Consider the following 24,516-nt stretch of genomic DNA (forward strand, 5'->3'; position numbering starts at 1 on the left):
CTCTACCCGAGATGATAACGGGGAGCCGGGGCCCTGTGGCGGTCCGCCTGTCATCGATTCCTGGAGGTGGTTGTGGTGTCTTGACTATCATCAATGTGTTTGACTGTTATTTTATACAATAATTACATACCACATTCAGTTATTACACTATTAAATTAATCATATAACAATTAGTTAAGGAGTAATCTGGGCACCACGGGAAAGGTTATTTAACGAGTTACTATCTCCTGACTAAACTCTAAAGATATAAATATCTCTTACATCGGTCAATTAATTCATTCTTATTTACCTTAAGTCTCATTCTGAATGTCGCAAAACCCTTGGATATCTGCACGAACCCTAACATAAATGATGAATCAGCGATATACAAATTGGCTTAATTATTTATTTACTAACTAAATAATCTCAGAGAATTACATAAACAAACAAACAAGATAGCTTACAGGTGGTATAGTTATTGGTTACTAACACTATGCAATGAAAGGTCCCTAGTGGTCTAAACCAATATGACGGCTTGTTGCACAAAATGGCGGATTCAAACGAGAGGGAAAGGGAGTGACACAGGACTTCCACTATCGTACATACAGCTGATAACTATGCTCATGGAAATGCGAATACTTAGCACATGAATGGTCACTCATTCAAAATAATTGCAATGTACATATTTACATGTGTATGTTTTTGCTGTCTCTCTGTTGAAAACAGTTGATCCATCTACGGGGAGTAATTCAACAGAAAGTCTCTGGTTGTCCACCAGAGGTCACCATGCCCTTTGCAGTTGTAGTAGGTTTCGGAGTGTCTGTGAGAACGGGTCCTCCATAGGTCTACCCCGCATTGTTCAGCGGGCTCTGTTCGTTAGAATAGAGGTATCTATGGTGGTGTGGGTGGTTAGTGTCGTAGCGGGCTGCCTCACAGACAATCCGTGGAATTGCTCCAGCAATGTGTTGAAAGCATGGTCCTGTCATTCCACCAAGGTCTGGAATCCTTCCATAAGACCTCGACGTAACTCCTCGTGTCTTCCAATGGTGGCTCCCTGGGAGGAGACGGCTTTGAGGAGCTGGTCCGAGTTTTTGCTGGGTCAGTCATGGCCAGTTTGTACTATCACAACTCAGGATATGACCCAGATGCAGACACGTGAGGCGGAAAATAAATTATCTGAGAACTGTACTACAAAACACGGGGCAGGGCAGGTCGAGGACAGGCTATTGTAGCTGGAAACGGCAGATTTTTAATGGAATATCTACATAGGCGTACAGAGGCCCATTATCAGCAACCATCACTCCTGTGTTCCAATGGCACGTTGTGTTAGCTAATCCAAGGTGATCATTTTAAAAGGCTAAGTGATCATTAGAAAACCCTTTTGCAATTGTGTTAGCACAGCTGAAAACTGTTGTTCTGATTATAGAAGCAATTAAACTGACCTTATTTAGACTAGTTGAGTATCTGGAAAATCAGCATTTGTGGGTTCGATTACAGGCTCAAAATGGCCAGAAACAAAGCACTTTCTTCTGAAACTCGTCAGTCTATTCTTGTTCTGAGAAATGAAGGCTATTCCAATTGCCCAAAAACTGAAGGTCTCATACAACGCTGTGTACTACACCCTTCACAGAACAGCGCAAACTGGCTTTAACCAGAATAGAAAGAGGAGTGGGAGGCCCCGGTGCACAACTGAGCAAGAGGAAAAGTGCATTCGAGTGTCTAGTTTGAGAAACAGATGCCTCACAAGTCCTCAAGTTGCAGCTTCATTAAATAGTACCCGCAAAACACCAGTCTCAACATCAACAATGAAGAGGTGACTCCGGGATTCTGTCCTTCTATGCAGAGGTCCTCTGTCCACCGTTTGTGTTCTTTTGCCCTTTTCTTTTGTCTTAATCTCTTCTTTTTATTGGTCAGTCTGAGATATGGCTTTTCTTTGCAAATCTGTCCACTCCAGGACCGCGGAGCAGACCGCATCAGGCACGAACATTCGGTTATCTGGACGTTCCCCAGGGGTTCGGCTGGGAACGCTGCGCCTCCCGAACATGCTTCCCTATACCCCAGCTGAGTGCTGTTTCCAGGCACGAGGTGGGAAGGATGGTCTCAGGTTCCAGGGTAGTAGTCGTGGGGCTATATCGTCGTGACAGCGCATCCGGCTTGACATTCTTGGATCTCGGCCGGTAGGAGAGGGAGAAGTTGAACCGGGTGAACAGTAGGGCCCACCTAGCCTGCCTGGAATTGAGCCGCTTGGCTCTGTGGAGATATGCCAGGTTCTTGTGGTCGGCCCACACAATGAATGGATGTTCCGCCCCCTCCAGCCATCCTCCTGCCTCCACTCCTCCAATGCCATCTTCACCGTGAGAAGCTCATGATTCCTCACATCATAGTTCCTTTCCGTGGTGTTGAGGCAGTGGGAGAAGAAGGTGCAGGGATGGAACTTGCGGCCCAGGGCAGACCCCTGGGACAGGACAGCCCCCACTCCAACATTCGAAGCATCAGCCTCCACCACAAACTGGCAAGATGGGTCAGGATGAACTAAGGTGGGAGCTGTGGTGAAGCGGTGTTTGAAATCCCGGAATACCCGGTCAGCAGCTGGGGACCACGTGAACGGAAGCTTGGGAGAGGTGAGTGCAGACAGGGGGAAAGTCAGGGTGCTGTAGCCCCAGATAAATCAGAAATAAAAGTTGGCAAAACCCTCCGGACCCGACAGAGAGTACAGTCACCCCCGGTGTGGAGTGGTGCCTGGAAGAAGATCAATCCCGCAGACATATGGTCGTTGCGGCATCAGCGAAGTGGCCCAGGCCTTACTGAACACCTGGTGGTCCTGGTACTCCACAGGAATGGCGGAGAGGTCCGGGGCAACTTCCAAGGCCCCAGGAAGACGTCCCGGGGCAGGCTGCGCTGACTTCAGGCAATGTGCGTGGCTCCAGCCCATGATGTCACCGGCAGATCAGTCAATGAGGGGATTGTGTCACTGGAGCCAGGAGAATCCCAATGCCACGGGAAGCTGAGGAGACTTAATGAGCAGGAACTGGAATGTCTCGCTGTGGTTCAAAATCATGCAAAATCATGCAGCAGCATCATTAATATGGATATAAATGTCAATGTAAAACAGCTGAAGCAAATTAAAAGGGAATGTTAGCTGTCATTTCAGAGTTTGATGTAACTTGGTTAGCTTTTGTTAGCTGTTGTTTTCTAAAATCCCCATTACACTCTGATGTAGGGATAAAACCCTCAAGGTTTTTTGCCTTCACTGCGTATATACGTATATTTATACTGAGTGGTTCGAGCCCTGAATTCTGATTGGCTGACAGCCGTGGTATATCAGACTGTATACCATGGATATGACAAAACATGTATTTTTACTTCTCTAATTAAGTTGGTAACCAGTTTATAATAGGAATACGCACCTCTGGGGTTTGTGGTATATGAGAAATATACCACGGCTAAGGGCTGTGTCCAGGCACTCCGCGTTGCGTCGTGCACAATAATACCCCCCCCCCCCCCCCCCCCATCATGAATCATTTGAAGCTGAGAAGAATCAGGAGACTTAGAAAACTGGTTGGATCCTTGGGCTCAAGTTCACCATGTGACGGGGATGGTGGATGGGTGCAATCCCATGACTCAGGATCAGAAGGTTGTGTGTTTGATCTCAGTCAGGGAGGCTGTTAAAAACATTTTTTAAATACCCTATCCCAAACATGTATCCTTACCTTAAAACCAGTTGGAATGAGTGCCTAAACTTAACCTTTAACTTTGAAATTTGATGTTTGGAGAAATAGAACGATACAGGGCAACAGGAGCAACAAAAGCACATCTCATTCTGCAGTGAGACTGTGAGAGCTTGTTGAACCAATCATCCAATCAAGGTCTCTATAACAGTCAGAGATCAGAAAGGCTCTCAATACTTTTGAGCAGAGTAGATGAAAATATGACGGATAGTGATAGATGAAATGATGAAAGATGGAGATGGAAGGAGGGGGGTGTAGAGGGAAGCATAGGACCCAATAGTAAACTGTCTTATGAACAAAAGCCTCTGTGGTGCCTCTTTTACCTGGGGGCTTCTTAGAAGCATTGCACATACACACATGCATGCCCACACATACACACGTATGCATTCACACATGCACTCGCAAACACACAATCACACACACGATCCACTCAGCACCAACAAATTGAGAAAGAAGGATCCTAGCCTGAAGAAGTTAAATAATCATATTATAAAAACACTAACATGGTTTCAAGTTGGTGTTCATTCATGAAATATAAATTTAAAAAACAGAAAGCTTTCATCAAGTATTGGCTGCTTCAGAGGGAGACTGCGTTTGTCCGTGTGTGTGTGTGTAGTAGCTGCCTAGGCCGTTGAAGTGTTGTGCTCTGGAATAGGGAGAGGGGTGGAGGGAGGCAGCAGTCCTACTCGGTAACCTCGGAGTGATTACTTTTCCTTCGATCACTGAGGCTCCCGCTGTGTCCTAATACGCTGTCGCTAATACCAGCGTTCTCCCACTGTCTGCGGATTTGGGGAGTTGACACACGCATATGGAAGCACACACACACACTGTGAACTCCCTACCGGGCTCTTCTGTTTACATACACCATTTATGACACACACGCACACAGTGGTTATTCATCAGAATCAACGGGAGCTCTGCTCCCCCGGAACACAAAGCCCAGTGTCGCCAACGCCTTGTAGTGTTGTAATGCCCGCTTGAGAACAAGATGCTAATTCTGTAGCCTGTCCAAGATACTCTGAGGATTAGCGATGAATAGGAGGATGGAGGACTTACAAGGGAGTGTTTCTATGAAGACACCACGATAGCATGACAGGTTATGCTCATAAACTAAAGAGGCCCACAAGTTGATCCCCATACCCACACAGCAAATTGTTCTGTGTAAAAATGTTGGCGTTGAGGTAAAAAGATTTTAGCGGCGTTAACACCAGTGGGATTGAAATTGACGCCACCTGCGGGGAATAAATGAAGTGTTAGTTGAATCACAGTGGAATCAACACCACATGGCGTTGTTACTCGACTGTGGTTAATTTCCCGTTAACTCTCTCAGAGTGGAAAAGACATGGGAGGGGCCTCAATATCATATTTCCCAGCATGCTTTGTGGCAGATTGCTTTTTAGAATAGTTTGTTTCTGCATGCATTGATCAATTAAATGATCTTATACTACACAAAGATAAATAACATACATTTCTCTAAACTAATCCAATCTGTAAATGGCTGAACTTATTTCACCCGTTATTGAGATTGTGTTTCCAGTTAATTTAAAATATTTTTGTAACATTTTTTTTAAATTGTACCTTTATTTAACTAGGCAAGTCAGTTAAGAAAAAGTATTATTTACAATGATGGCCTACCCCCGCCAAACCTGCTGGGCCAATTGTGCCCCGTTGAATGGGACTCCCAATCACAGCTGGATGTGATACAGCCTGGATATGAACCAGGAACTGTAGTGATGCCTCTTGCTCTGAGATGCAGTGCCTTAGACCGCTGCGCCACTAGGCAGTCTCATTTATCATTCTTCCCTACCTTGGCAGTCATTCTTACTGCAGATTGCAGGTGAATAAAAGTTCCAATTGTTGGATATTCTAACGCTGTCTGGATTCCAATGTGAATGATATCACACTTTGCAAGCCAGCATAATGTGACTTGCTGATGTGGCCTGCAAACCAGGAGTTTCAGACCACCGTGTTAGGGTAAGACTATAGGCTGTCCGGGTATGGTATTGTCAAGAACAGTAATGTATTGTCATAAAAATAAAAATAAATGTTATGATAAAATATTCACTTATTTGATCTATATGGTATATGGTGAAGGCTACGGGACTGAAAACCATTGAATGCAACAATCATGTCTCTGTTACTAGTTATGGGAAAAGGCACCCCAGGAAATAAATATACAAATAAGGCTTTACACGCAACAGTGTTATAACAACACACAAAATACAGTTACTGTAACACCTCAGGTTTGAATTCCCTAACACTGAAAAAGTGTCATAGCATCAGCTCTAATACAATTTAAATGTACTGTAAGTCAGAATTTGCAACACCCACGGTGTTAGGGACCCAACACTCTTGGGGGAGTTAGTTTATCAACACTTTGAAAAGTGTTATTAACACTCCTTGAGATGGACACATCATTTCTAAGAAAGTGTTCAATTTAACAATGTGGGGTGTTAAAATTATGATCGCACATTTGCTGTGCACCATTGCATGCAAAAAAATTGCCATTGAACAATACCTTTGACTTAAGATAAAATCAAATAAGATAAGATTAATACTTTACTGATCCCCCCCCCCCAAAGGGGAAATTTGTCAACATGCATTTATAAGCCAATCTGATGCAAAATGTATCTTTCTTTCTACATTTTCTGATCTCCTGTCCTTTTTGTCCCTGCAAGCTCTCTGTGCCGGGACAAAATCGACACGGCCATAGCATGCTATATGATAGATAGCATGAATAATGAATAGTCTTTGAATGAATTAACTTCATAACAAATTAATTCACTCAATGACGTTTTATTTATACTGAACAAAAATATAAAAGCAACATGCAACAATTTGAATTTTTTTACTGAGTTAAAGTTCATATATGGAAATCAGTCAATTGAAATAAATTCATTAGGCCCTAATCTATGGATTTCACGACTGGGCAGGGGCGCAGTCATGGGTTGGCCTGGGAGGGCATGAGCCCACCCACGTGTGAGCCAGGTCCGCCCACTGGGGAGTCAGGCCCAGCCAATCAGAATGAGTTTTAGCCACTAAAGGGCTTTATTACAGACAGAAATACTCTTTAGTTTCATCAGTGTGGCTCAGTTGGTCCCGTGTGGCTCAGTTGGTAGAGCATGGCGCTTGCAACGCCAGGGTTGTGGGTTCAATTCCCACGGGGGGACCAGGATGAATATGTATGAACTTTCCAATTTGTAAGTCGCTCTGGATAAGAGCGTCTGCTAAATAATGTAAATGTAAATGTAAATGTATCAGCTGGTCTCAGATGGCTGGTCTCGGATGATCCCACAGGTGAAGAAGCCGAAATATGGAGGTCCTGGGCTCGCGTGGTTACACGTGGTCTGCGGTTGTGAGACTGATGGGATGTACTGCCAAATTCTCTAAAACGATGTTGTAGGCGGTTTATGGTATAAAAAAGTACATTCAAATCTCTGGCAACAGCTCTAGTGGACATTCCTGCAGTCATAATGCCAATTGCACGCTCCTTAAAAACTGGCATTGTGTTGTGTGACAAAACTGACCATTTTAGAGTGACCTTTTACTGTCCCAAGCACAAAGTGCACCTATGTGATGATCATGCTGTTTAATCAGCTTCATGATATGCCACACCTGTCAGATGGGTGGATTATCTTGGCAAAGAAGAAATGCTCACTAACAGGGATGAGAAATAAGCTTTTTGTGCATATGGACAATTTCTGGGATCTTTTATTTCAGCTTATGTAACATGGGACCAATAATTTACATGTTGAGTTTATATTTGTTGTTCAGTATATATAGTTTTTGATCATCTGAATTTTCTGTCCTTTTTGTCCCCCGCAGGGTCTCCGTACCGGGACAAGATCACCATAGCGATCCTGCAACTGCAGGAAGAAGGGAAGTTGCACATGATGAAGGAGAAGTGGTGGAGGGGAAACGGCTGTCCGGAGGATGAGAAGAATAAGGAGGCCAGCGCTCTGGGGGTGCAGAACATCGGGGGTATCTTCATCGTGCTGGCCGCAGGGCTGGTGCTGTCTTTGTTCGTGGCCGTCGGGGAGGTCCTGTACAAGTCTAAACAGAACGCAGAGCTAGAGAAGGTGAGGTTCATGTAGCCTTAAAGAGACTGTCAAATATTTATAAAGTCTGCTGAAACACTATGTAGATCAGGGCTCTCCAACCCTGTTCCTGGAGAGCTACCGTCCTGTAAGTGTTTTGCTCCACCCCTTGTTAATAAGTGCTCGGGGCTCCCGAGTGGCACAGCGGTCTAAGGCACTGCATCTCAGTGCAAGAGGTGTCACTACAGTCCCTGGTTTAAATCCAGGCTGTGTCACATACGGCTGTGATTGGGGGCACAATTTCCCCAGTGTCATCCGCGTTTGGCCGGAGTATGCCGTCATTGGAAATAAGAATTTGTTCTCAACTGACTTGCCTAGTGCAAATCAAATGTTATTGGTCACATACACATGGTTAGCAGATGTTAATGCGAGTGTAGCGAAATGCTTGTGCTTCTAGTTCCCGACAGTGCAGTAATATCTAACAAGTAATCTAACAATTCCACAACAACTACCTAATACACACAAATCTAAAGGGATGGAATAAGAATATGTACATATAAATATATGGATGAGCGATGACTGAGCAGCATAGGCAAGATGCAATAGATGGTATAAAATACAGTATATACATATGAGATGAGTAATGTAAGATATGTAAACATCATTAAAGTAGCACTATTTAATTAAAGTGAATAGGGATCCATTGATTAAAGTGGCCAATGATTTGAGTCTGTATATAGGCAGCAGCCTCTTTGTGTTAGTGATGGCTGTTTAACAGTCTGATGGCCTTGCGATAGAAGCTGTTTTTTCAGTCTCTCGGTCCCAGCTTTGATGCACCTGTACTGACCTTGCCATCTAGATGGTAGCGGGGTGAACAGGAGGTGGCTCGGGTGGTTGTTGTCCTTGATGATCTTTTTGGCCTTCCTGTGACATCGGGTGGTGTAGGTGTCCTGGAGGGCAGGTAGTTTGCCCCCGGTGATGCGTTGTGCAGACCGCACCACCCTCTGGAGAGCTTTACGGTTGAGGGCAGAGCAGTTGCCGTACCAGGCGGTGTAACAACCCGACAGGATGCTCTCAATTGTGCATCTGTAAACGTTTGTGAGGGTTTTTGGTGACAAGTCACATTTCTTCTGCCTCCTGATGTTGAAGAGGCGCTGTTGCGCCTTCTTCACCACGCTGTCTGTGTGGGTGGACCATTTCAGTTAGTCCGTGATGTGATAAATAAAGGTTATTTTTCAACTGGGGTTGGAGCTCTCCAGAAACAGGGTTGGAGAGCCCTGTTGTAGATGCTTTCCAAACAATGTATTAGTGTTGGGAAAGCTTCTCTGATAACAAATTACTTCACACTGGAAGAAGTTAAGCTACACTAAAGCACTCTTGTCTAAAACTGAAATGACATAGACCACACATTGGAAAAAACAGATCACTCTGGTTCTGGAGTCAGATGTTAACAGAATGTGTCATTTAGCCTATTAAACACAAAAACTATGTTTCAATTCAGAATGTCTACTTCACCCATATTTTCTGTTATTTCTTCACAAAAAAAGTAGTGTGTAGTTCCAGTAGTTAGCTACACCACTACATGGCAAAAAAAGTCATTAACTACTGAAAACACTACAAATATTTGAATTTTGTTTAACGCAAGGCACCAAAGGCGGAAATTACATTTTTGCATCTACCTATCAATTTGGAGATTTGTTGGTATTTTGGTCCATGAATATGAAGTATTTTCAAAAAGTAAACATAGAAATTAAAAAAACTTGATGAAAATGTACATTTTCTTCAGTTTATCATACTGTATTGTAATGTTTTAAAAATGGTATAAACTTAATTTTGCTGGACCCCAGGAAGAGTAGTTGCTGCCTTGGCAGCATGGGGATCCATAACAAATAAAAAACCGTCAATGTATTTTAATGCATTTTAACCACTTTAAAACGGACATACATCAATATTTTCAAAGCTCACTACATTAAATGACACACATAATTTAAAAGCTCAATTCATAGAGAATGTTACAGACTATATTTAGTAACTTACCATTTACCAGTGGGTTAGAGCATGGTATTGACAGCTCTAGCGTTGTTCTTGCGTGGACCACATACTGTATACTGACTATATCTGTCAGTTGCTGTTGCCAGTTCTGTCTGTATTTTGCTCCCAACCTCCCTCTCCCCTCCTTCCCCCTCTTCAGCGCTCTTTCTGCAGTGCCATGCTGGAAGAGCTACGTGGCTCCCTGAAGTGCCGGCGGCGGCTCAAGCAGAAGCCGCAGCCACCAGTCATCGTCAAAACTGAGGAGGTCATCAACATGCACACATTTAACGACAGGAGACTGCCAGGCAAGGAGACCATGGCGTGATTGGGGTCGAAGGTCAAAAATAGCTTTGAAAAGGTTCAAACACAGCCAGAAGATCTGGAGGGATTGAATGAGCGCTAATGTAACATTAACGTAACCTGATACTACATTGCGTTGGCCCCCAGCTTTGGCAGTACGGTAGACATGTTTCCTGTGGAAATGTAGATGTGTGGACATGACTGGAGATGATGCGTCACCTCATGGTGGCCAACAGTTTTCGAGAGGGACTTTTGCAGGGGACAAGTTGAAGGATTGTGATTGTGATCTTTGAGATGGATCTCGATAGGGACTCGAAGAGGAGAGCTCAAAATGTGCATGTCTGTTGAGACTGCCTTTGAGTTCACTTCACAGTCGGTGACTTCGCACAGCCACACATGCACACACACCTGTTCAGAGCATCACACTGTATCTTGAGACCCCAGGAAATGAGTTGATGTTTTTTTTTTTCTGTTGATGTCAATTACACTTTTGTCAAATCTCCATGTGTGTGTGTCCAGTTGATAAAAAAGGAGCTCATATAACAGGTCGTTATGATAAGGAATGTTACAAAGTGCCAAAATGTTGAATAAGAACTGTATGAAGAAAATAGAGATGATAAAATATGTATTTATTTCATTTGTAATCATTGATTTGGCTTGACCTCCCCAATACTCATTGTTTATCATCTGTAATGCGTTTATCATACCAAAGTTCAGGCAACGTAAACCACTGACATATTATCTTTCAATGACTCCACAAACATGCTGTACGGTGTCAAAAATCACATTACAGTCTGTCATTTTGAGTTAATATCTACTGTTCAAAGGTAAGATTTCTACAAAAATATATGTTCGTTTTTGTATACGGACAAAGTTTTGTAGTACTTTCTATCAGTCTAGCATTCTTTGTGGACTTCACATATGTAGCAGGTGGGAGCCCCACTCCACCCTGATTCAGGGGTGCCCCTGATCTGGGGCCTCCGGGGGCCCCTCTCTCTCCTCTGTCGTCCATACTGTCTCCTCAATAGGGCCCATGTTTCTGTTGTGAGATGACAAGCATATCTGGACGTTCTAGAGCTGCCCTCATCTCCCTACTACACCTTGCTTACATACTGTAGCTGTACAGTGGCTGTGTCTCAATAGTTTTAACTTTCCATTCCTTGTGTAATTTCCTCTATGACCACTGATACTGTAGGACATGACATGTGGAAGCAACATAGCAGAAACCTATCCAGTCTTTTATCGATCAGTGGTCATGAAGGATGAGCGTTCAGTCAGAGTGCTCATTCAGAGTAGGGTGAAGTTGCCCGTAGATGCTGATCTTGGGTCACTTTTGCATTTTCACACTAATGGTTAAGTGTAGGATTGGGGGAGGGGAAGCTGATCCTACATCTGTGCCTAGGGGAAACTTCATCCTGGAGTGGCACAAACAATCCCAAATGGGTCCATCCCCAGAAAAGAAAAATACAAGGTCCATGTTTCTTAAAATATTTCTTCTGTACATTAATAAATGAATGTAGAATTTGAGTAATTTCAAGAAACCATTCATAAAATATACAGGGGGAGACCTAGTTCACGGGCTTTTTTTTTTACCAGTATTGCTTGCCATTTTCTACCCTGCTAGATTCAGTGGTACAAAGTGTAAATGGTTGAATAATTTGGAAGATTCGTCAGAAAATATCCAACTGTATTGTCAACCAAAAAATTTGATCATAGAATGTATTTGACATTGATGCAAGGTTTTACAAAAAAATTTAATGATTAAAAATGTAATAACTATTCATTTGTTTCCAAACTTTTGATACTATAGTTCTCTTTGTGTGTGTGTGTGTGTGTGTGTGTGTGTGTGCGTGCGTGCGTGCGTGCGTGCGTGCGTGCATGAGATCAAATCAATTGTGCCAACTAGGAAAATATATCTGTTCTCCCCACACCAGCCTTACAGTGGACAGCCCCCGGCTGCGAACAACATCAGAAAACAGTTACTAATCAGAGGGGGGTAGTAATGTCATTTCATTATGAAATGTATTGATTTGTTTATGGGAAGAGTACCTGTACATAGTGGTACCACTTTACATGGAAGGTACTTACCAACTACATAAGGTTTTAGAACACATTCATAACCCAAACATACCATATTCATAAGCAGTACAAAGTTATGAAATGCATATGTCCACAACGGCAGGTTTATGCTGTTTGTTATGTATTGAGGTTGGAGAAAAAAAAGTATGTTTATGCACTGCTTATGAATCCAATATGCAAATGTAACATGAATGTGTTATGACGTCGACATGTAGGTAAGCTTCAGCTAAAGTGGTACCAAATAAGCACATGACATACCTCCCCTCTGGCGTGAACGTCCCTGAAGACCGCCAGGAAGTGGTGCACTTGTTCCCTGCTTGGGGTTTTGTAGTCCTCCACTACGATTGGGTGAGAGGTGAGCTGGGGGGGGAAGTGGTCCAGTGGCAGGCCCTAAGGGCTCTCTAGGTGGACCAGGTGTCTGAAGCCACACTCCACCTGCCACTGCTGGCGGGCTCTGTGGACGCATCTCCCAGAATGCACTGTGGGATACGGGTCATTGTGTCGTATCCTCTCCGCGGTCGCTGAGCCCGTAGGTGTTTAACATGCCTCCCAGGATACATTTGTATAACCAGCGGGATTACCGTTTTATCGATGGTGTTGCATCACCACCACAATGGATGTCACGTATTAACGAAAGTCATGCATAACATATAAACAAGGGATAATGGAAATAGTCTCTGTCTCACTCTTTATCTGTCTGTTTACATCGATGCTCATCCATCCGTCTTCACGTCTGTTTGTCTGTCAGTCAGTCTGACCATCTGTGCAGCCGCCGAGGTAAAGTGTAATCTGACAAGTGGATTTCTTGAAGGCTGTTATTTCTCCCGTCAAAATGGGCGGCAGTTCAGGGGTTTTCTGACAGTGTACATTCTGAAATGAACGACTAAAAGCGTTTCCCAAGGCACAACAACAGAGAGCAAGCGGAACGGACATCGCAAACCCGCTCTGCCCTCCAAAACGACAGGGAAGGTCAGAGAAGGCATTCAGTGGAGAGCGAGTGAGTCCATCACACTTATTTCCATCACATTATGGCTTCTCTGTGGGCTGCTATTGGGAAAGTACTCTTGTGAAAGTATTCTCGTTGTCACGCCCTGACCGTAGATTGCTTTGTATGTTTCTATTTTTTGTTTGGTCAGGGTGTGATGTGGGTGGGCATTCTATGTTTGTATGTCTAGGTTTTGTATTTCTATGTTTTGGCCTGGTATGGTTCCCAATCAGAGGCTATCGTTGTCTCTGAGGCTATCGTTGTCTCTGATTGATTGAGAACCATACTTAGGTATCCTGTTTTCCCACTGTTAGTTGTGGGTGGTTGTTTACTGTTTTGTGTTTTTCACCTTACGGGACTGTTTCGTGTCGTTCACTCTTTTGTTGTTTTTGTCATTTCAGTGTTCAGTTTATTTATTAAAATTAACATGGACACTTACCACGCTGCGTTTTGGTCCGATCCTTCCTATTCCTCATCCGACGATCGTTACACACAAACAGGCAGGATAAAGGGGTTTTGAATGATATCAAGTACCGTATATGTCTTTCAGTTGATAATATGTGTTCCCAATAAGGCCTACCTACTGGCCATGACCAAGAACAAAATAAAAAGTTCAGAGAAGAAAACTGCAATGTCTCAATTTAGCTATGCTACAATGAGTACTCAGAGTAGTACGATGTATACCATTCTAAAAACCAGAGAAAATGGCCTGAACGATCTTTTGATTTGTTTTGGTAGGTTGGAAGGACACAAGTGAAGCAGCTTAAACATAGCGACTTTGAATACTTCATTAGGATAGATTTCCAAGTCGGTCTCAAACAATGCATGCATGACAACACCTTTCCCCAGCCATTTTCTGTCTGTTAATATGCTTTTCCTCCATTTTGGGATGGTTCAGCGTTTTCAATATGAAAATGCAATAAAAAGGGGGATTGCTGCAGCAGCTAGCTGAGCTGGGCAAGCGCTGTTGGTTGAAATGTGACGATTTGGTACGCATTAGGGGTTTTCTTAGCAGTAGCATGGGTCTGAGCAGAGATAGCATGGGGACAACGGTGGAGGAGCCATTAGGCCCACACAAATAAATAAAATGGATTTAAAAGAACTCTCTCTCTGTTTTTGTGTGTGTGTGTGTGTGTGTGTGTGTGTGTGTGTGTGTGTGTGTGTGTGTGTGTGTGTGTGTGTGTGTGTGTGTGTGTGTGTGTGTGTGTGTGTGTGTGTGTGTGTGTGTGTGTGTGTGTGTGTGTGTGTGTGTGTGTGTTTTGCCTGCCTGCCTGCCCATGTGTCTGCGTGCATGTGTGTGTCTGCCCTTGTGTGTGTTTGTCTGCCGTATTCACTGTTCCTGCATGGGGGTTAATATATTTCCCACACATGCTCAGGGGAAGGATAAAGCTTATAACTCCCCTCACATAGGAATCTAAATTCAACAAAGAATGATATTTGTGTACTCTTCCTGTGACAGATGTGATGTGGTGGGATGGCAGCAGAGTGGGAGAACACAGCTTGCTAAATGATTCACATTAACTACAAGCACTTGTCCCAATGGAGTCTTTTATTTAGTGTTTGTTTTATGTGGAAACTTCTAATGGAAACTTCTAAAGATCTGTCTGCCTATTCTCCTTGACAGCTAGAGTGGGTTAGCAGATAGTATGGACGTTTTGTAAATCTGAATTTTAGTTGTTTATTTTGACTGGCTTAGGTAAACAGGTGGTCAATTCAAAATACTGCATAGTCCAACTTTATTTTACACAAAACAATTGCACAACATGCATCTTACAGACCTGTGTCAAAAACTTCAGCTGTGCTTGAACCAATGGAATAGTCTCAAAAGTGCAAACTCATTACTTATTCGACATACATACTGTATTTGACCAAGTTCTGGTATCTTATTTTGTTGAGCAACTGAAATTGATGGATCATCTTTTTTGCAAATATTTGCTTTTGCCTGAAGCCAAAAAATACAGGAAATTCAAAAGCTAATTTGACATGGTGAGGTTGGACCAAGGTGCAGAGAAGAGACCAGACGAAGAATCAGTGGTTAAGGATAAACATAATACTTTACTAAGAAACGGTAATGGAAGAATCACATTAACAATGGGAAAATAACAAACACTGTCTCGAAATCTCACTCAGGAGACAAACGCACACGGCACACAATTCAAGCTTCAGCAAAGGACAACAGAAAACACACCTTTTTTAACAAAGAAATCATAAAGAGTAAATTGGACACAGTGTCGTTCATGTCTCTAGGACGGTCTCTGCCGCCCTCTGGTGACAGGTGGAACCATGACAGTACTCCCCCTTCTAGGAGTGGCTCCAGCCACGGAGCCAGGGCAACCACCACGTAGTTGGTTGAAGTTCCTGAACAAGTCCCGGATCCAGGATGTCCTGGGCAGGCACCCACGCACGCTCCTCTGGCCAGTAGACCTCCCAGTCCACCAGGTACTGCAGGGTGCTTCGGACCCTCCAACAGACTCCGGACGGTGTAGGCCATGGAAACCATCGACAAGTTGAGGGCGCGGAGGGACAGGTGTGGGGGGAGAGAAGGGACTGGTCCTTACCAGCTTGAGCCGGGAGCCATGGAAGGATGGACAGACCCTCATAGACCTGGGAAGCTTGAGACGATAGGTGACCGGGTTGATGAGACTCAGGATCTTGAATAGTCCTATGTAGCAAGCTTCCACGAGTCCACCTTTAAGGGAAGATCCCGGATGGACAGCCACACTCGTTGACCCGGTCGGAGGAGCCGAAGAGGCCTTCATTGCCGGTTTGCCTGGTGTTGGTGTCGGGCAGATGACCAGAGCAAGGAGGATTGTGCTCTGACCCAGGTGGTGCAACTTCTACGCCCCGGCAGATGGCACCCCCGCTTTGGCCTCTTGTTCAGGAAACAGTACCGTGCGACGAACTGGGGCCCACGATATGAGACAATGTCCTGGGGAAGTACGTGCAGTCGAAAGACATGGGTAGCCATGAGATCAGCTGTATCGGATGTCATAAGGTGAATGCACCAATTTGTAAGTCGCTCTGGATAAGAGCGTCTGCTAAATGACTTAAATGTAAATGTAAATCAGCGGTCTCCTTTGCTGAAGGCAACTTGGGTAAGGCGATGAAATGGGGGGCCTTGGAGAACCGATTGACGACCACCAGGATAGTGGTGAGCCCTTGAGATGGAGGTAACCCTGTGATAAAGTCTACAGAACGATGAGACCAGGACCAGATGGGGATTGGCAGAGGTTGGAGCAACGTGAAGACTTTTTTGGGGCATAGATGGAACAGGCCGCAACAAAGGATCTCACATACTCCATCATGTTGGGCCACCAGAAATTCCACCTCAGGAACTCCAGTGTTCGAGTAAACCCTGGATTCCCAGTTAATTTAGTGGAGTGTCACTTTTGTAGTACCTGGGACTGGGCTGATCGCGGAATGTAAAATCTGTTAGTGGGTCTCCACCCCTCAAGAGCCCACTTACCTGCCAAGAACTTCCGGTTGCCTACATCATAGTTGCGTTCCGCTGACAAGAACCACTTGGAGAGAAAGGCGCATGGGTGCGGTTTCTTGACCTTATGTAGCGCTAGCCAGGGGTACCTTATGATATGGGGGTTCTCGGGAGCAGTGATCAACAGAAATCTAAGAGTCTCAGAGTGGTTCACCTCAACCTGCAGTAGAATGGGCTTGGGCTGATATTCCACCTGACCGGAGCCAATGGGGCGTCCATCGAGGACTTGAATCTGCAGAGGGATGGGACATTTCACGCAGGGGATCTGTAACTCTCTGTTGAAGTCTTGATCAATGAAATTATCCGTGGCCCCGGAGTCCACAACAGCTTGAATCTGTTGCTGATGGTTGTCCGTGACTGGGTAGCCAGGAGGTAACTGCACAGCGCGTCAGGGTCTCCCCTTCTCCTGGCGAGCCCTGCCGTTTCCCATCAGCTCTGGGCAGGTAGCACAGAGAGGGCCGTGACCTCCGCAGTAGCTGCAGCAGCCTTCACGCATGCGTCTGTCACACTGCTGTGGGCTCAGACGTGTGCGTCTCAGCTGCATGGGCTGTCACGTCTGCTCCCGCTCTTCCCTCCCCCTGGCGCTTGAGGGCACCAGATTACCTTGCATCACGCACTCCTGCCATCCATCACCCACACCTGCCTTCCCTCGTCACTAGCATCAGCGTTATTGGACTCACCTGGACTCATTTATCACATGTTCATTTCCTCTCCTATATTTGTCTGTTCCCCGCTGCTGCATTGATTGTTTTTTGTCTTTGTTTTCTGTTCGCAGACGCTGTTCCTGTCTCGCTATATGTTGTTATTTATTAAATGTTACTCCCCGTACCTGCTTCGTCTCTCCAGCTTCATTCCGCGTGACAGAATGCAGCAGCCAAAACATACAAAGCATTGGGGAGTACTGGCTTTACGGTTGGAATGGTGGCAGCGGCTCTGGGTCGCCACTGATGGAACCGGGGAAGCCTAGGCAGCTCATCGGGCTTTCACGCCCTAGCTGGCTCGAGAGGTTTCCTTGCCCCGGTTGGCTCGGATGGCGCCCATCCCACGTCGGGCCTCAACCGGATCATCAGTTCTTGTTCGCCCCACTGGTACAGGAGTTTTTTGTTTTGTTGGTGACATCGGGGTGGAACCTGCCGCCAATGGAATCAGGGGTGCCTAAGCAAGCCCATCAGGCTTCCACGCCCTGGCTGGCTCTAAAGGTTTTCCTGGCTCGGCGGCTTCCTACCCCACGTCACACTCCACTGGATCATCGGGATCCCCTTCAGCGGGATCGACCGGCGTCTTGCCTCAGCCGGATCGTCAGGCTCCCATGCCTGAGCCGGCTCGCCAGGCTCTCACGCTCCTGCCGGTTCGTCGGGCTTTCACACCCCAACCGGCTTGCCCTGTGCCCATGTCTCGGCCTGTTCGCCCAGGTGGGACGCCGTGTGGCGTCGTTTGTCTTTGTTTGCTGACGCTGTTCCTGTCTCGTTATATGTCGTTATTTATTAAATGTTACTCCCCGTACCTGCTGCGTCTCCCCAGCGTCATTCCGCGTGACGTGAGATCCTCAATGCTGTGTTTGGGGGGGGTTTGCAGTGCTCAGGAAACCGGGATACTGGGGTGGTGTCAAAAAAGCGCTGTCTCACACATTCTCGGAGGCGGTTGTCGATCCTGATTGACAGTGTTATCAGGGACTTGAGGTCCTGACTTCAGGTATTCCACTCACTCTCGCCAGAGTGCAGAACTAAATGGAAAAGTCAGCCACTGGTCTGGCCCTTTGGCGGATGTTTAACAGTCGGCTGGCTGCTTCTCGTCCGTCAACTGAGCGGTCGAATACTCGTCGCACCTCGGCAGTGAAGGTTATAATGGAGCTGCAGGATGGTGGCTGCTGTTCCCACACCGCCATTACCCACGCCAGGGCCTTGTCGGCGAGTAGAGAGATTATGTAGGTGATCATGGCCCGATCAGTGTGGAACGAGGAAGACTGTAGCTCGAACACCAGAGAGCGCTGGGTGAAGAATCCCTTTCATCCTCCCGGGTGTCTGTCATACCGCCCGGGAGCTGGGATCTTGAGTTCCCGGTGCAGGTTCCCTGGAGGAACTACGGCGACGCCTGTAGCACTGGGTGATGAGACTTGGACATGGGTTCCTCCTGGGTTGGGGTTGGACTGTGGTTGGAGGGAGTCGGTAAGCGCCCGGAAGGTTCTGATATCTGGAAGAGTTGTTCTTGCTACTGCCCCAGCAGTGCTCTTAAGGTGGGTTACAACATGCTTGATCTGGGTGATCTTTGCTGGGTCCATGTTGTTGGCTGAAGCTTGCTGTGACATGGTGAGGTTGGACCCAGGTGCAGAGAAGAGACCAGACGAGGAATCACTGGTTAATTAAGGATAAACATAATACTTCACTGAGACACAGTAACATAAGGATCACAGTGACACTGGGAAAACAACAAACACTGTCTCGAAATCTCACTCAGGAGACAAATTCAACCTTCAGCAAAGGACAAGAGAAAGCACACCTCTTTTAAAAGGGAAATCGTAATGAGTAAAAAGGACACACATACGTGTCGTTAATGTCTCTAGGACAGTCTTTGCCGCCCTCTGGTGACAGGTGGAACCATGACAAACAAGGCTTTTCAGCATGAACAGCTTGAATATTGCTAGAGTACTGTAGCTTTACTCATTTACTGTACTTCACCAACAGATGTACTCACAATGGATGGGCTGATTAGTCATTATTTCATTTCACTCATTTAAACATTATGTGGAGGCTTCCCCGGACACAGATTAAGCCGACTAGACTAAAAAACAAGATAGAAAATCGCCAGCCTATAGGTTGGCATGCTTTCCCTCTATGTGCACCTATTAACCATTTCACGCGTGAGTTACAAATATCTCTAACAGTTTTTTTTATACACGTGATGTCAGAATGAACTCCAAAATGTGATTGCTACGCAACAGGACAGTTATAATGTACTGACCAAAAATATAAATGCAACAATTTCAAAAATGTTACTGAGTTACAGTCAATTGAAATAAATGATTTAGACCCTAATCTATGGATTTTACATGACTGGGCAGAGGCGCAGCCATAGGTGAGTCTGGGAGGGCATAGAACCACCCACTTGGGAGCCAGGACCACCCAATGGGGAGCCAGGACTTGCCAATCAGAATTTGTTTTTCCCCATAAAAAAAAGGGCTTTATTACAGACAGAAATACTCCTCAGTTTCATCAGCTGTCTGTGTGGCTGGTCTCAGACGATCCAACAGTTGAAGAAGCCGGATGTGGAGGTGGTTACACATGGTCTGCAGTTCTGAGGCCGGTTGGACATACTGCCAAATTCTAAAAAAATATGTTGGAGGCGGCTTATGGTAGAGAAATGAACATTCAATTCTCTGGCAACGGCTCTGGTGGGCATTCCTGCAGTCAGCTTGCCAATTGCACGCTCCCTCAAAACTTGAGACATCTATGGCATTGTGTTGTGTGACAAAACTGCACATTTTAGAGTGGCCTTATTGTTCAACGTGTACCTGTGTAATGATCATGCCGTTTAACCAGCTTCTTGATATGCCACACCTGTCAGGTGGATGGATCATCTTGGCAATGGAGAAATGCTCACCAACAGGGATGTAATCAAATTCGTGGGATCTTTTTCAGCTCATGAAACATGGGAGAGAAAAAAATACAGAAAAAAAGTCAAAGGAAACAATGTTGGGTTCTTCCTCATAATATAAGCGTTTGTTATTCATAATCTCTCATGATGAGCTGAAAAACAATACAAATGTTGTTTTTTCCTGTGTTTGAGGTAGAGGAAGAGTGGACCCGAAGGTCCCCAGTCTGAATCCCGCCTTGGCCAGAAGTAACGTTTCTTAACAACCTCTATGGTCTCCTAAAGTGTTATTACTTTTCACATTGGTGAATTTAAGATGACCTTGGTTACGGAAGTATGGAAGAGTATTAAGGCCAGGTGAAGGGAAAAATGAATAAACAGTGATGGGGTAGTGGTACTTGGATTATAATATTTTGTTGCATGATAGTACTTCAAAAAAGTTGCAATATTTAGAGAATAAAGTGGCAATATTTCAAAAAAATAAACTTGAAATTTGATTTAGAGAATAAAGTCAACATTTTAAGAATAAAGTTTTATTTCAAGATTAATGTAGGGTTAAGTGCATGTCTCCCTGGCTCCCTGTTGCTGTGCGTGCCACCATTGAAATACCTGAGTTTGATGACCTGGAGAAAAGAAAATCCTTGCTCTTTTAGCGCGTAATAATCATATTAGTATAAGTATTAGGACCTGGAAAAGGTTGTGCCACAGACTCTTTACAGAAGGAGGAACAGTGATTACATACAGAGATGGGCGGGTCGTGTGTGTGGGAGGTAAGAGTAGGGGCAAAACAAACAAATGGCCATCAATCTAATGATCTAATCTACTCATTCAAACAGGCGTCACTGCGCACTCGAGCTTATCAATCGAATGATCTAATAACTCTCTCACACACACACACACACACACAGACCAAGTATCCCCCTGGTAATTTCAGTCTATAGGCATACACTCGTCTAACAGCCACGGCGCATTTGAGCACAAACAAAAAAGCTTTCTTGGCACTGTCACTGAGTACAAGAGAATTGGGGTTGAGTCCCTGTCAGTCTTCCCTCCGAATTCGCTACAACATTCAGCTGCGTAGCCTAGGCAAACACCTTTAAAAAAAAAACGGTGCATAATGGAAACTAACAATGACCCTAACCATGGTGCTTTACTAACAGTAGTAGTCCCCCCTTATGGTAACTATCCTTCTAATGACTATAGGCCAGTAGGCTACGTGAGCACACCCAATAAAAAGCATGCTGGAGACCGGGGGCTATGTGTGTGTATGTCCCATGTCAAGCTGCTCTCCAAATTCTCTACAGCACCGCTATTTTGCAGCCCATTATAAACTATAGCGGCAAACTAGATTGAGTACCCTAACCTGTAGACTAATCGTACATTACGGCGTGCAAGTGAAAGTAAAGTATAGGGCCTATCCAACGGCTGCGGGAGGATTGAACAAGGAAGCAGGGGTTTTACCCAAGTGCCTGTGGGAGGAGAGGCAACTCAAGGACCACTCCTGCATGCACAAACCAGCTAACCTGAGGCGCTGTTTGAATGTATTCTGGATGCATTCTCCGTTTCTTGAAATAATCATTGATCTAAATGTAGGCCTATTAAATAAGTGATGATTGGCTACATAGGGTATAAAGAAATAATCGCTGATCTGACATGACTTGGTTGGTAGCCTAGCGTGATGTTTCCTTTCACTATCCATCTATCTGTCTTCAAGGGTGGGTGGAATGAAGGATGCATCGGTTATCTCCCAAAACAGGGGCATTGTCTCCTTTATAGGACATTTTTTTTCTTCAGTTATAACGCTAACTTATGCTACTGCTACCACTTGTTCACCTTATAAAGGCTACTGGCTGGACCTGCTGGCTGTTAGGTTACAATAATAGAATGTACAATTACCGTCACAGACGGCGCTTTACCCAAACACCTGCCACAATGCTCCGTGGCAAGGTCCATGACAGCGGTTTGGGAGCTGCTCTTGAGCCCAACAGGACGCGGAATCCTTCTCCACGCAATCCGTGACCTACGTTCACAAGATAACAAGCATAGGCCTATGAGACTACTTCATTGGAGGTGTAGCATATATAAAACACCATGCCATTTTAAGCACTCATTTGTAAATTAACCTTTCGTTTCGACATATAGGCTGCTGGTCTAGCTGTTACTCTCTACAATATACTATGCAAGGTGTTGGCATAAGCAGGGGAGTGATGATAACATTGTCGCAAATTCAAAGGGCACCATGTCTGCACGCAACTCCATGTCTCTTCGCAGTCTGACAACGCGCAACAACCTGGTCTAAGAGCATTTTGTATTAGTCTGTACTAAATCCGGGATATCCATTTAGTATGATAAGTTACGTTTCGTATAGTATGTATTAGTTTGTGGATGTCCATCACCCATTTCGTATGGCATGTTACGAATTACAATTCGTGTTGTATGTTACGAATGTGCAAAACGTACAATATGTTGAATTCCAGCTAGGTGGCTAGGTTGCGAAAGTTAGCTAGCTTGCTAACGTTAGCTAGGCTAGGGTTTAGGGTTAGGAGTTAGGGGATGGGTTAGCTAGCATGCCAAGTAGGTGCAAAGTAGCTAAAAAGTAGAAAGTAGTTGAAAAGTTGCTAATTAGCTACAAAAGCTAAAGTTGTCCAAGATGAGATTCAAACTCGCAACCTTTGGGTTGCTAGACGTTCACGTTATATGCCTACCCATCCACCCTGACCAACCACCCTACTTTCTTTTTTCCCTTAATTAACCATCTGTCTTATGTAGCAATACAAAATGTAACATATTATACTAAATGGAAATGTCACAGATTTACATTACAGAATAATATGAAATGCCCTGAGACCAGGTTGAGCACCATGGCCGATAGAATGGTATTGCTTTGGGGATATGGTGTGTGTGTGTGTGTGTGTGTGTGTGTGTGTGTGTGTGTGTGTGTGTGTGAGTGAGTCTTTCTTAAAGTAATCTGTGGCACAACCTCTTCCACATCCTAAAAGGCCTACTTATAATAATAATATGGTTATTATGTGCTAAAAGAGAAATTATTTCCTTGTTAATAAAGCCAATTCTAAAATGACGTTTCACCAAGTCATCTAACTGCAGGCATTTCAATGGTGGCGCACACAGCACAAAGGGAGCCAGAGAGACCTGCAGTTAACCAAATCTGTAACGGCGTTCCTCTCTCTCTTCATAAGAAGAGGAGGTGTAGTGATCGAGCCAAGGCGCAGCGGGTTGTGAAAACATGATGAGTTTTATTTAATAGACAAAGCGAAACAAACTAGACTTGAATAAACTAACAAAATAACAAAACGAAAATAGACAGACTAGTACGACGAACTGATAATAACACACGCAGAACGAACGAACAAGTACTTACTACAAAAAACGCACGAACAAACCGAAACAATCCCGTATGGTGTAACATCGACACAGACACAGGAGATAATCACCCACAAACAAACAGTGAGAACACCCTACCTAAATATGACTCTTAATTAGAGGAGAACGCAAAACACCTGCCTCTAATTAAGAGCCATACCAGGCAACCAAAACCAACATAGAAACAGATAACATAGACTGCCCACCCAAAACACATGCCCTGACCTAAACACATACAAAAACAACATAAAACAGGTCAGGACTGTTACAGAACCCCCCCCTCAAGGTGCGAACGCCGGGCGCACCAGCACAAAGTCCAGGGGAGGGTCTGGGTGGGCAGTTGACCACGGTGGTGGCTCCGGCTCTGGACGCTGTCCCCACACCACCATAGTCACTCCCCGTTTCTGTCTTCCCCTCCCAATGACCACCCTAAAACTCACATCCCCTAAATAAACGGCCAGCACCAGGAGAAGGGGCAGCACCGGGACAAGGGGCAGCACCGGGACAAGGGGCAGCACCGGGACAAGGGGCAGCACCGGGACAAGGGGCAGCACCGGGACAAGGGGCAGCACCGGGACAAGGGGCAGCACCGGGACAAGGGGCAGCACCGGGACAAGAGGCAGCACCAGGATAAGGGGCAGCACCAGGATAAAGACCAGCACCGGGACAAGGGGCAGCACCGGGACAAGGGGCAGCACCGGGACAAGGGGCAGCACCGGGACAAGGGGCAGCACCGGGACAAGGGGCAGCACCGGGACAAGGGGCAGGTCCCGGCTGATATACTCTGGCAGATCCTGGCTGAGGGACTCTGGCAGGTCTATGCAGGCTGACGGCTCTCGACGCTCATGGCAGGCTGACGGCTCTCGACGCTCATGGCGGGCTGACGGCTCTCGACGCTCATGGCGGGCTGACGGC

At 45.3% G+C, this 24,516-nt stretch overlaps 1 pseudogene; it reads left to right on the plus strand.

The window, feature by feature from the left end:
• LOC129824876 (glutamate receptor ionotropic, kainate 2-like) overlaps positions 1-11,856 on the plus strand; it is a 185,209-nt pseudogene extending 173,353 nt beyond the window's left edge.
• Positions 11,857-24,516: the final 12,660 nt, after the last annotated feature.

This window comes from Salvelinus fontinalis, chromosome 27, assembly GCF_029448725.1.
Source record: "Salvelinus fontinalis isolate EN_2023a chromosome 27, ASM2944872v1, whole genome shotgun sequence".
In the NCBI taxonomy this organism is placed as follows: Eukaryota; Metazoa; Chordata; class Actinopteri; order Salmoniformes; family Salmonidae; genus Salvelinus; species Salvelinus fontinalis.